This window comes from Vanessa cardui, chromosome 27 (assembly GCF_905220365.1).
Source record: "Vanessa cardui chromosome 27, ilVanCard2.1, whole genome shotgun sequence".
NCBI lineage: Eukaryota > Metazoa > Arthropoda > Insecta > Lepidoptera > Nymphalidae > Vanessa > Vanessa cardui.
The window spans coordinates 6,341,483-6,353,232 of record NC_061149.1 but is presented as its reverse complement, the minus strand read 5'-3'; positions in this window follow the sequence as shown (position 1 = coordinate 6,353,232).

Below are 11,750 nucleotides of genomic sequence, written 5' to 3'. Positions count from 1 at the left end.
ATAACCTTTTTATAGAAAACGGTTATAACTCAATATCATTATCAGCCCAATATAGCTCTTATTACCTAGTGTAATATAAGAGTAATAATTGTTAATATTGTATAACCTGGCACAGCCTGGTACCAAATCGACAGTTAATCTACCATCAAATAGTCATACTCAGTATTGAAATATTTAATATATTATGTGTTAATTAATTTATTTAAATAATAAAATTGACAAAAATACCTTGGTGTTTCTCCCGCCGGTTCTCAGCTCAGGGTATTATTTTTCCGCACCGGTGGTTGTTTCATTTTACAAATTATAAGTGAATGGAAATGCTTATATATTGAGTAAAGGAATTTGAATTTGATTTTGAATGTTAATACAGGCAATTAAGGTACTGCTGGTTTATTAGTTGATATTCCGGTGTTTTAGTCCGTAGTGGTGTCGTTCTGAGCATCGACGTATCCCACCTAACCCCACTTTACATAGGGGAAAAGCGTAATGCGCTTTTCCAGTAAGAAAGACAGACGCCAGTGGCTTACCTCACTTCTTAATATATAACTAAAAATTGAAATAAATATTGTATTTCATTTTAATACCGGATGATTTTACAATACTTTCAATTGTTTCATATTTAAATTAACTTATATATATTTTCATTTATACTAATCTAAACTTTAATAATTGCGAACGTATGTCTGTTGCGATCAATACTGAATCGAATATGAAAAAATTTGCCGTGAAGCCAGCTCCAAAGAAAAACATAGTATATTTTATATATATTTTACGCAACTACACATTAGTAACGTATAATAATTTATAATATATTTAAGCTGTAAGCTTATAAATGATTTAATAAGAATATATATAAATAATTTAATTTTCATTATAGCATATAGCTATGAGTTATATTAAATGTTTTAAAAAAGAGTAACTACTGAGTTTCTTACCGGTTCTTCTCGGTAGAATCTACTTTCCAAACCGGTGGTAGCTTCCCTTAATTGTAAAATGACGATTCAAAAGTGCTTGTAAAAGCCTACTTGAATAAAGTTTATTTTAATTTTGTTTTTTGATTTCGAAATAAAAATACTTTTTCGTGTGACGTCTTTATAAACTAAAAACTAAATTTGCAAAACTATTATAATTGTTTATTAGATATGCACGATATCTGCTTTGTTTATAATTATATTTTAGTATAAGGTTTTAAGGTTACCGATATTAATGCACTGGATACATTAATCATTTGTAAAATAGCCTTTCGAAAGTCGAGCGTCGTGGGAAGAAGTTTGAAGGTATGAAGACTCCGAGGTGGGATGTTGACCTAGCCTCTCCTTGGCTTTGTCTGTGTCGAATATATTTCAGACATAGCCTGATAGAGGTTACGTTTTATCCCTTTCACACAGCCCGAGTTAGAAAAGGACGGAACTATATGAAGATAACAAGGAAAACTTCAAGATTATTGTACTTTTGTGGTATAGAAATGAAATTGTGTTGCTGTCAAGTATGTGTACTGTGCATGTGTTAGTCTTGAACCTTTTGTCGATTACTTTTAATTTTTCTTAATATTAGAGTATTAAGATTATGAATATATGTATATCTATAGTCTATTCTAATTATAAATAACAAATAGAAAAACCGACTTCAAAGAAAACACTATTTTAAAACAAATTAATTATCAAAATCGATTCCCCCAGTCAAAAATACAGACGAATTGATAACGTCCTCCTTTTGAAAGTCTTTTGATAAAATTTTAACAAAAAGAAAAACCGACTTCAAACAAAACACTATTTTAAAACAAATGAATATGCACGAAAAAGTAATAAAAATAATTGCGTATTCAACATATTTTTTAGAGTCTTCCTAAGTTAAATGAAATGAAAAATATTAGACTACTTAAAAGTCGATTAACGATTATATCATGTAGTTATAATTATTGTTATATTTGGAGTCGGTGTCAGCCAACAAAACCCTACAGTATATCTATCAAAAAATAATACGAGAATACTTTAACAAATATGTTTTTTACAAATTACCTTTTACACAATAATATACTGGATCAAGGGCAAGGGCACCGTGGCTGACACCGGCATAAAAGATTCGACCGAGTATCGCTAACGTGCTCCTCAGAATTGTTCCGTTCCCTTCCGTTCCGTTACTTTGTCATGGATCCTGTGCTCAGAACCTTACCAAACTTTCAACAAATTACCCTTGAAGTATATATTTTATAATAAAAAAAGAATTATCAAAATTGGTTAACGTGATTTTCAGTTATTCACCTATTTGTCGCGCATATACATAATGCAAATTTAAGACTTATGTCGTTTTCACATGGATACCATCATCGGAAAAAAAATAAAAAAAATGGGACCCCACGGGAAGCACTACCTTTCAAACAAAAAAAAATTATCAAAATCGGTCCACCCAGTGAAAAGTTATGAGGTAACAAACATAAAAAAAATACAGACGAATTGATAACCTCCTCCTTTTGGAAGTCGGTTGAAAATTACGTATTCTATGCAATTAACTAATAGTGTGTAGTGTACTAATATTGTGCAGCTTAATGTATCTTTATTTATATTACTATATACTTAACTATTTATATCCACTTTAATTTTAGAAATAACCAATAAGATTCGTTGAAGTTGACAGATTACTCAAGCTCGACCAATGACATCGCGTCATTTGGTTGTCAAATTTTGTTTATTTAATTTTTGACATCTTGTGGTTGGAACAGACTATATATATTTAATATTGCAAATGTGTCATGTTGATAAAACTTTTTTTTTTGTTTTTTTGTCGAAGGAATGCCAGTAAAGTAAGTTTATAATAAACATAATAATGTATAATTTGTAAAATGTTAAGAACCTAATATGAAATAAATGATATAATATGAAACAGTATTTTATTTTCTTTTTATTGTTTTAATAATAATAGTAAATCTAAATCAAAGGCTTGTTATATTCACGTTTTAATGCGTATTAAATACGGTTTTTAACTTATTATATTTCAAATGTAGGAGAAGAGTAACTACTGGGTTTCCTGACTGTTCTTCTCGATGAAATCTACATTCCAAAGCGATAGAGGTTTTCCTTTTAATATAGTTATGCATAAAGACGATTAAACTTTTTTAAACAGTATAAGACAAACCGTTTACCTCTGTCTGTTCCTATGTATGCTTAGATCTTTAAAATTACGCAACGGATTTTGATGTCGTTTTATTTAATAAATAGAGTGATTGGAGAGGAAGGTTATTGTGTATAATAAAAGGATAATATAGTAAAAAATTGTTGACAATTTTAAAAGTTTCTAATTGGATGTCGTAAATAAATTTACTTCAAATTTGTTTTTATTTAGTATCAGCATTACACCCGTACGAAGCCGGGGCTGGTCGCTAGTATTTGAATTAATTATAATAAGATTTTGATTGTATTTAAATAGACTTTACGGAAGATTTAATTCCATATTAGAAATAGCAAAACAACCAAACCAAACAAGTACATGTTTCAGCATATATTTATAATAATGTATTTTAAATGATAATATTATGATAATTAAATACATATATACTAATATTATAACGTGGTACAATATGTTTGTATGTATGAAGATGTCTGGAATTTATGATTTAATTCTAGAAATGATTTCAGGTAGAAAATTATTTATGAGTGCTGTGTATAAATTATATATATAGCATATCATTTTCTTTATTAGTTGCACTCAAGTAAAGCTCTTGTACAACCAGTGTAATCATATCAATAATTTTTTAATATGTATTTAATATACAATGAACTTAACTGATAATATCCGACTTTTTTCTTTTTTAATTTGATTACATTCGATCAAGCAAAGACTTGCGTGAATACAGCTTAAAAATAATTTGACAAATATTTCAATAATGTCTTTTAACGTTATGAGATTAAAACGAACATCCAGACGATTACGGAATTATTATAAATCATGATTTAAAGATCTAACAATGACAAAAAACACACGTATGTATGTCTGTCACGTGCAAACGATTCTAAAGATACTAAAGGTATACTTTTCGTGAATTTTAATCGCTTGATTTGGACATAAAGATACTAAGCTATCAGCTACGAATACGCGTAATAAAACTACTGTAAAAATAAATAACTGTTTTGTAAGATGAAGAGCAGATGAACTCAGTGATCAAAACTTGTTCTTCCTCAAAGATATTGAGTTCGATTCCTGATGAATGCCAAACAAATTGCATATTTCTGAGTTTTATCTCTTTTTCAACAACAACAACAACAGCCTGTAAAATTTTCACTGGTGGTCTAAGGGCTCCTCTCCCTTTGAGGAGAAGGTTAGGAACATATTCCACCACGCTATCAGACACATGCAGATTTCCTCAGGATGTCTACCTTGACCGCTGAGCACGAGATGAATTATAAACACAAATTAAGTGCATGAATATTCATCATAATATATTCTGATTGATATGAGATGAAATCAACCCCCCTAAATAGTGGGGAAGCTGACTTAAGATATATTAAGATCTTGTAATTATAAAGCCGCGAAAAAATTCCAGATACAAGTTTCAAGAAGTTACTAGTTTTACAATAAAACACAATAACTGGAATACATCGGTGTGAACTAGTTGTAACTGGTTTTGTTGAGATATGTTTTAAACGGTTTACAAGTTTTTTTCCGTGCCGAAGTAATATATTAAAGACTTTTTAGAGTCAGAGATGTTACCTAAACTAGCTGCTGTTTTCGACTTCATCACTTTTTTACAAACTGATTAGGTAATTTATTTAGATTTCTTTGTAGTCAGTCAGTATTTATATAACGATAAAAAATACACGCCAATTGTATCAAAATCAAAATATACTTTATTCATGTAGGCTGTTGCAAGCACTATTGAATCATCATTTAACAATTATATTAAATGAACTACCACCGAAAGTAGATTCTACAAGAACCGGCAACAAACTCAGTGACGTAGTCTAATGGTTATCGTTTTCTATAAGTGGACAATGGCATTTTAATAATGAAATGAAGGGAGAAGTCATAACCTATGAAGCAGTCAATTCAAGTAAAAAATATATATATTGTTAATTAAATAAATGTGTAATGTACCGATGGTACAGCATTTAACTCGACTCTCCTGAGCTGTCCTTTACAGGCACATTATAGTATTCACTCTCCAATTCCAGGATATTATAATGGGCACATGAATTATCCCTTAAAGCAGTGTTTCCCAAAGTTTGTTCTACCATGGCCCGGTAATTTTCCCACAGCCCTTTCGTGACCCACTGAATACTTTTAAACCCAAGCTGGTTCCGTTAAGATTAAATAAGACACATTTATTAATAGTAAAAATATCGAAGTTCGCGGAAAATGATGACAGTTTTATTCTAAAGTCTGGTTCCACTTCAAGTCGGTTTCTGTATTTATTTTTAAGGTAAACTAGTGTTGAAATCCCACCTTCACATTTGTAAGTTGTGACAAAAGGCATTAAAAAGTTATTGTTTGATGAGCTAATTTTGTGTATTCTTGACGGCAAGATAGTAAGATAGTAGGTATTATTTTTTAAACAAGGAATATTGCGACCCGGTATTTTATTTTGATGGCCCGGTACCGGGTCGCGACCCGGCAAATGGGAAACGCTGCCTTAAAGTATTAAACCTTTTTGGTATCTGGAAGATATATTTGGGATATTTACATTAAATTTAGATGATCTGATGTTTTGTATCCAAAAACACCGGACAAAAGGTTTCCCAAACCATTTTCGGTCATCTTTGAAACGACCTCAAGAGCGATTAGTATTTTCGATCGTTTGATTCTAGTTCGAGTGACGTCACACAAGACGCCCTTGGTCAAATCTGTGTGCGCACGCGCATAATGTCGAAACACGTGGTATTTAAAAGTCAACAGCCATATGATACTTAGAGGACGTCTAATAATAGAATCGTTGCAGAGTTTTGACAGCACAATGCTAAAATATGTTCAAAAGACGAAAATTAAATACACAATTTATTATGTGTATGTGTGTGTAATATTTGGATGTAATTGTGTTCTGTTTATCATAATCTATGCTAATATTATAAATGTGAAAGTAACTCTGTATATCTGTCGCTCTTTCATGACCAAACCTTTCATGACCAAACCTTCGAAATTGATGAAATTTGGTGTGAACCACGATTGATCCTTGTGTAACGCTTAGTACTCATCTAGAATACTATTCAAATAAATATACACCTATTGAATAATAATAATAAATGTTTATTTCATCAATAACCAAGACAGTACAATAACATCTCAAAGGCTGACTTCCTCCTTTGAGTGCCGTGAGCTCCCGTGTCAGAAGAAGTCGCTCTTCCTCAACACACTCATACTTTAGTTCAAAGTTATAAGATGAAATAAGCTAAGAATTACAAAATATATATATAATAGTTAAAGGTAGAACAACAGTTGAATACTTTGATACAAGTTATTTTTATGGTATAGGTTGACGGCATATGGGCCACCTGATGGTAAGTGGTCACCATCGCCCATAGACAATGACGCTGGAAGAAATATTAACTATTCCTTACATCGTCAATGTGCCACCAACCTTGGGAACTAAGATGTTATGTCCATTGTGCCTGTAGTTACACTGGCTCACTCACCCTTCAGACCGGAACACAACAATACTGAGTACTGTTATTTGCCGGTAGAATAACTGATGAGTGGGTGGTGCCTACCCAGACGGGCTTGCAGAAAGCCCTACCACCAAATAAATAAGTATATAAAATGAGATCATAATGATTTACTATTAACACCAAAGGCACAAGCATAAGCTGTAATTATAATTTACTAAAATCATTATATGCTATTTCATTGTTTTTAAATCGGTTTGATATAAATTTTCCAACAAATGAATATTTAAGGAGGTACCGATTAAAAACCAAACCATACCATCTACGCATACTGACAAATGGGCCACATATGAATATGTTCCTTTCGTAATACTTAGTATAGTTCTATTCTGTGATGCCACAATGATTATAAATCGTTAATTTTATATGATAATTTTGATTTCAATCCCGGGGCAAAACCATTAAATCCAAGTTCTTATTTTGTATTCATAATTCATCATCGTAAAGAAACCTGCACGTTTTGGCAAATAATCTGTCATATGTATCCACGAATCCACATTGGAGAATCCTTAAAGAGATCTATGTATGTGCCCAGCGTGGGACTTACAGACTGTTTCATTGAAAAGTACAAAACTTTATAGTGGTGACCACTTACCAAAAAAAAGACATTATTAGTATTATAGGAAACTTAAGTTTGACAAATTCAAAATATTTTTTTTTATGGCATTATATACATATGGCCTTTATAAATTAGCCATAGACAATATTCTTTCAATAGACGTAACTCGTTTGTGTCGATAAGACTTTATAAATAGAACTTGATACATTATTTTTTATCTCGTATATATAAAATGCAATTCTAATTCGCAATATTGTAATGTACTAAGGTCAGTTACGAGACACTTGAAAGTATAAATGTTTTTCTGTATAATCTATACGTATAATAAAGTTGGAGTGTCTGTTTGTAATATTACAATAACCGCTTTTTACTAACCCGAACCAAATTATAGTAGACATATACGAAACCGACATTCTTTTTTAAATATCTGGCTGTCTGTTTGTTTGTTCCGGCTAATCTCTGAAACGGCTGCACCGATTTTGACGAGACTTTAGCTGGTAAAGAGCTAATGTAATAAGGAGACTTAGGAAGGGACTTTTATTTTAGAATTATATATAAAATAATAATAAAGTCATGATACAATGTCCACATACCGCGCGCAGCCCTCTTAACGACTTAACATCACAAAAGCTACCTAACAATAACAACAATAGACTGTAAATTTCCCACTGCTGGGCTAAGGCCTCCTCTCCCTTGGAGGAGAAGGTTTGGAACATATTCCACCACGCTGTTCCAATGCGGGTTGGTGGAATACACATGTGGCAGAATTTCAATGAAATTAGATACATGCAGGTTTCCTGACTGTTTTCCTTCACCGCCGAGCACGAGATTAATTATAAACACAACTTAAACATATATATATATATATATATATATAGTGGTGCTTGCCTGGGTTTGAACCGGCAATCAAATCAAAAAGCTGACTAATACAGAATTAATAAGTTGTAGTATAATCTGTGAACTGAACAATAACTTCTTTGTTAAATTCGACCGCGGACAAAGTCGCAGGCACAGCTAGTTTTCTTAATATAATTGATAGTATAATCCAATGTTCATATCACGGCTATTTTTAACTTGGTGTGTGTAATAAGAATTTAATCAGTAACTATTTAAACTTAATTTTACCATTAATAATGTATTTGTTAATTACGCGACCTTGTACGCGTTTGAATTTAACAAAAAACAATATTATTATAGCCTAAGTTACTCCTTATTATGTCAGTTATCTGTCAGTGAAAGTGCCGTTAAAATCGGTCCAGTGATTAGCCGGAACAAACAGACAGATAGACAGACAAAAATTGTAAAAAATGTTGTTTGGGTATATGTACCGTATATACATACATATGCATTGAGTAAAAAAGGGCTATTTTAATATTACAAACAGACACTCCAATTTTATTAAATGTATAGATAATGCAGACATTTGTGGAACACGCAGGCAAACGCCAGGATACTCTCCTGCGACCCAAGCATTTTAAAGACCTGGGTCAGTTCACCAAATTCAAGATTGCACCATCATCATTTTCCGACCTCTGCATCGTGGATTGAGACGCACCTGTATTAATATTTACGTTCATCAACAGTGGTGACCACTTACCCTCAGATTGCAAATTTGCCAATCAATATGACATAAAAACAGTTACGTGCTAAGAACTCGTGTGCTAAAGTATTATAATAAAATTGTTGTTAGAACGATCTGTTGTGTCAAGGGGAACTTGTTCGTGTGACGTAAGGCTTGATTAAGATGTGATGACTTTAGGATCACTAGACAAACGCCCCGGCTTCGTTCGTCTAAAACTACCAGTGTTTCTTTACTATATTGTCCATGTATTATTTGCAAAAACCTTCCTCTTTAATCAATCTTTTAATTAAAAAAAACCGCATCAATATCCGTTTTGTAATTTCAAAGATCTAAGCATACATATGGACAGACAGCAGTATGCGACTTTGTTTTATACTGTGTAATGATTACACAGTACATCAGGATCCATGACCACTTTTTTCTATGTCGTTGTATCTTCAAAGCTTTATTATTCTTAAGAAAATAATTAATTAGATATTTTTTATATATAATATATAAAAGGCTTAGAATATCTCCAGGCATTAAATCTGAATATTGTTCCACTTTTTGGTGACCAATAGTCTTTGAACAAATTAGGCGTTTAATATAGGGTTATCTGATGGTAAACCTACCCTAGACAGGGGCGTGTATATACATATATAAGTATTTATTTATAAGCGAGTAGCAACTGTGGCGGATTTACCAATGGGCTAAGTAGGCTGAAGTCTAGGGCGGAAAATTTAGCCCAATTTGTTATTATCTTACAGAAATTTGAAAAAAAAAGTTATAATTAAATGCATACACATCACGTTAGTCCTAATAACGGAAAAAACAGATGTAATTAGGACGATGGAACACAAATCGTAAATGTTGCAAAAAAAGTAGGGGCGGCAAAAATTGAATAGCCTACTAGCGGCAGATTTGTAAATCCGCCACTGAGTAGCGATTCGCCCGGCTTGGCACGGGTACTTGATATGTATCATTGTATTATGACCAAATTACATAAAATCTTTATAAATTGTAGTCTATGTGTTATTCTGATGTATTATCTATATTACTGTATTTTTTCTTAAAAATCCGTTCCGTACATTCTTCGTGAAAGTGTAACAAACATACATACATCCACTTTATCATTTTCACAGACATTGGCATTTATAATATTAGTAGGATATACATATATTAAGAAAAAATAAAATTTTAAGTATGTTTCTTGTGCCTGTAGTTACACTGGCTTACTCACCCTTTAAACTGGAACACAATAATGCTGAGTACTGTATTGTAGGTAGAATATTTGACGAGCGGGTGCCTTCCCAGACAGGCTAAACTACGAACTTATATAATTTATTATTGTTATATAATTAATTATATATATTAAACCACATATTCGGAAAAACATACCAAGCAGACTTATTATGAGACTATACAATATAAATTGCTTCTTGGGGTTAAATTCATACTTTAGAGCAGATGGAATACTCGCGTCCAAAGAAATTCCCATAAAAACAAAAATATCTTTACATCTTTGCTTGACAACGCCTGACCAGAGTCCATGAAGAAAGACCAACGAGTTCCCAAGATTGGCAGCGCATTGGTGATGTAAAGCGATGGGCGATGTACTGGTTAATATTTGCGTATTTGCTTATATACAATGCCATTGACCAAAGTGGCCGAAAGTGACAACCTACCATCACGTGTACTATATGCCGGTGTATATACAGGGTTATTGGTTATGGGTAATTCGACGTATATCCCTTAGGAGGTGATAGTGGTGACTATAAATTCCTACTTTTTATACATTTTTGAAAAGCCTAGAAAAGGGCATGTTTTAAAATAATAATCTGCAGGCCAATTACGATAATGATTTTTTTTTTCTTAAGGCCGTTTTGAGTAAAAAAATCAAATAAATTATAAATTGGGACAGATAATAATTATTTAAACATTGTCAATTATCCAGTTTTTAATCGTTTTTATAAAACAGAACAAAAAATTGATTTTAATAGATAATATTTTTATTTATTTAAACAAAAGTATTATCTATTAAAAATTGATTTTAATAGATAATACTTTTGTTTAAATAAATTTTTGAAGTTGTTTTTTGACAAATTTTGAAAAAAGCTAAAAAACGTGGTAACTCAAAAATGGTTCACTTTTTTATGCATATGGGGGTTAAAATTATTGCAAATAGTCACCCCTATCACCTCCTAACGGATATACGTCGAATTACCAATAACCCGATAGAGCCAAAAAAAGACCACAGTTGTGTGCATTTGGAGAGGCCTATGTCCAGCTGTGGACAAACATGGGCTGCTGATGATGATATATATAAAAAGATAAACGGAAGAATGATTCTATATATCAACTTTAATTTGTGACCTGGCAACATTTCTCATTAAAACAGGAAATGTAATTTTTGCAAAGAATAAACATCACGCAAGGAAACCATACACAATAATTCCAAAGGGAAATAAAAATTCTTCAAGACAATTATATTTTATTACAGTCATACAAAAACAGAGGAACTTATTCAAGATAATAGATTATTTACTTTTTAGATATAGCCATTGTCCCATTTACTAAATCAATTAAAAAAAAACTTATTGCTGAAAAATTACTAATAACAAAATTTAAAAAGGTTTTATATAAAACAATCGACATATTACATTCATTTTTAAATAGTGATTATCAAAAGTAAGCTTCTGGTTTTCGGATTTCGAATAAGCTTGATACAAGTGAAGCAGAGAGAGCTAGGGTGCCGAGATGGCCCAGTGGTTAGAACGCCTTATATTAAACTATGCTTAATTTGTGTTTATAATTCATCTCATGCTCGGCGGTGAAGGAAAACATCGCGAGGAAACCTGCATGTGTCTAATTTCATAGAAATTCTGCTATATATGTATTCCACCAACCCGCATTGTAACAGCGTGGTGGAATATGTAACCTTCTCCTCGAAGGGAGGGGAAGCCTTAGGCCAGCAGTGGCA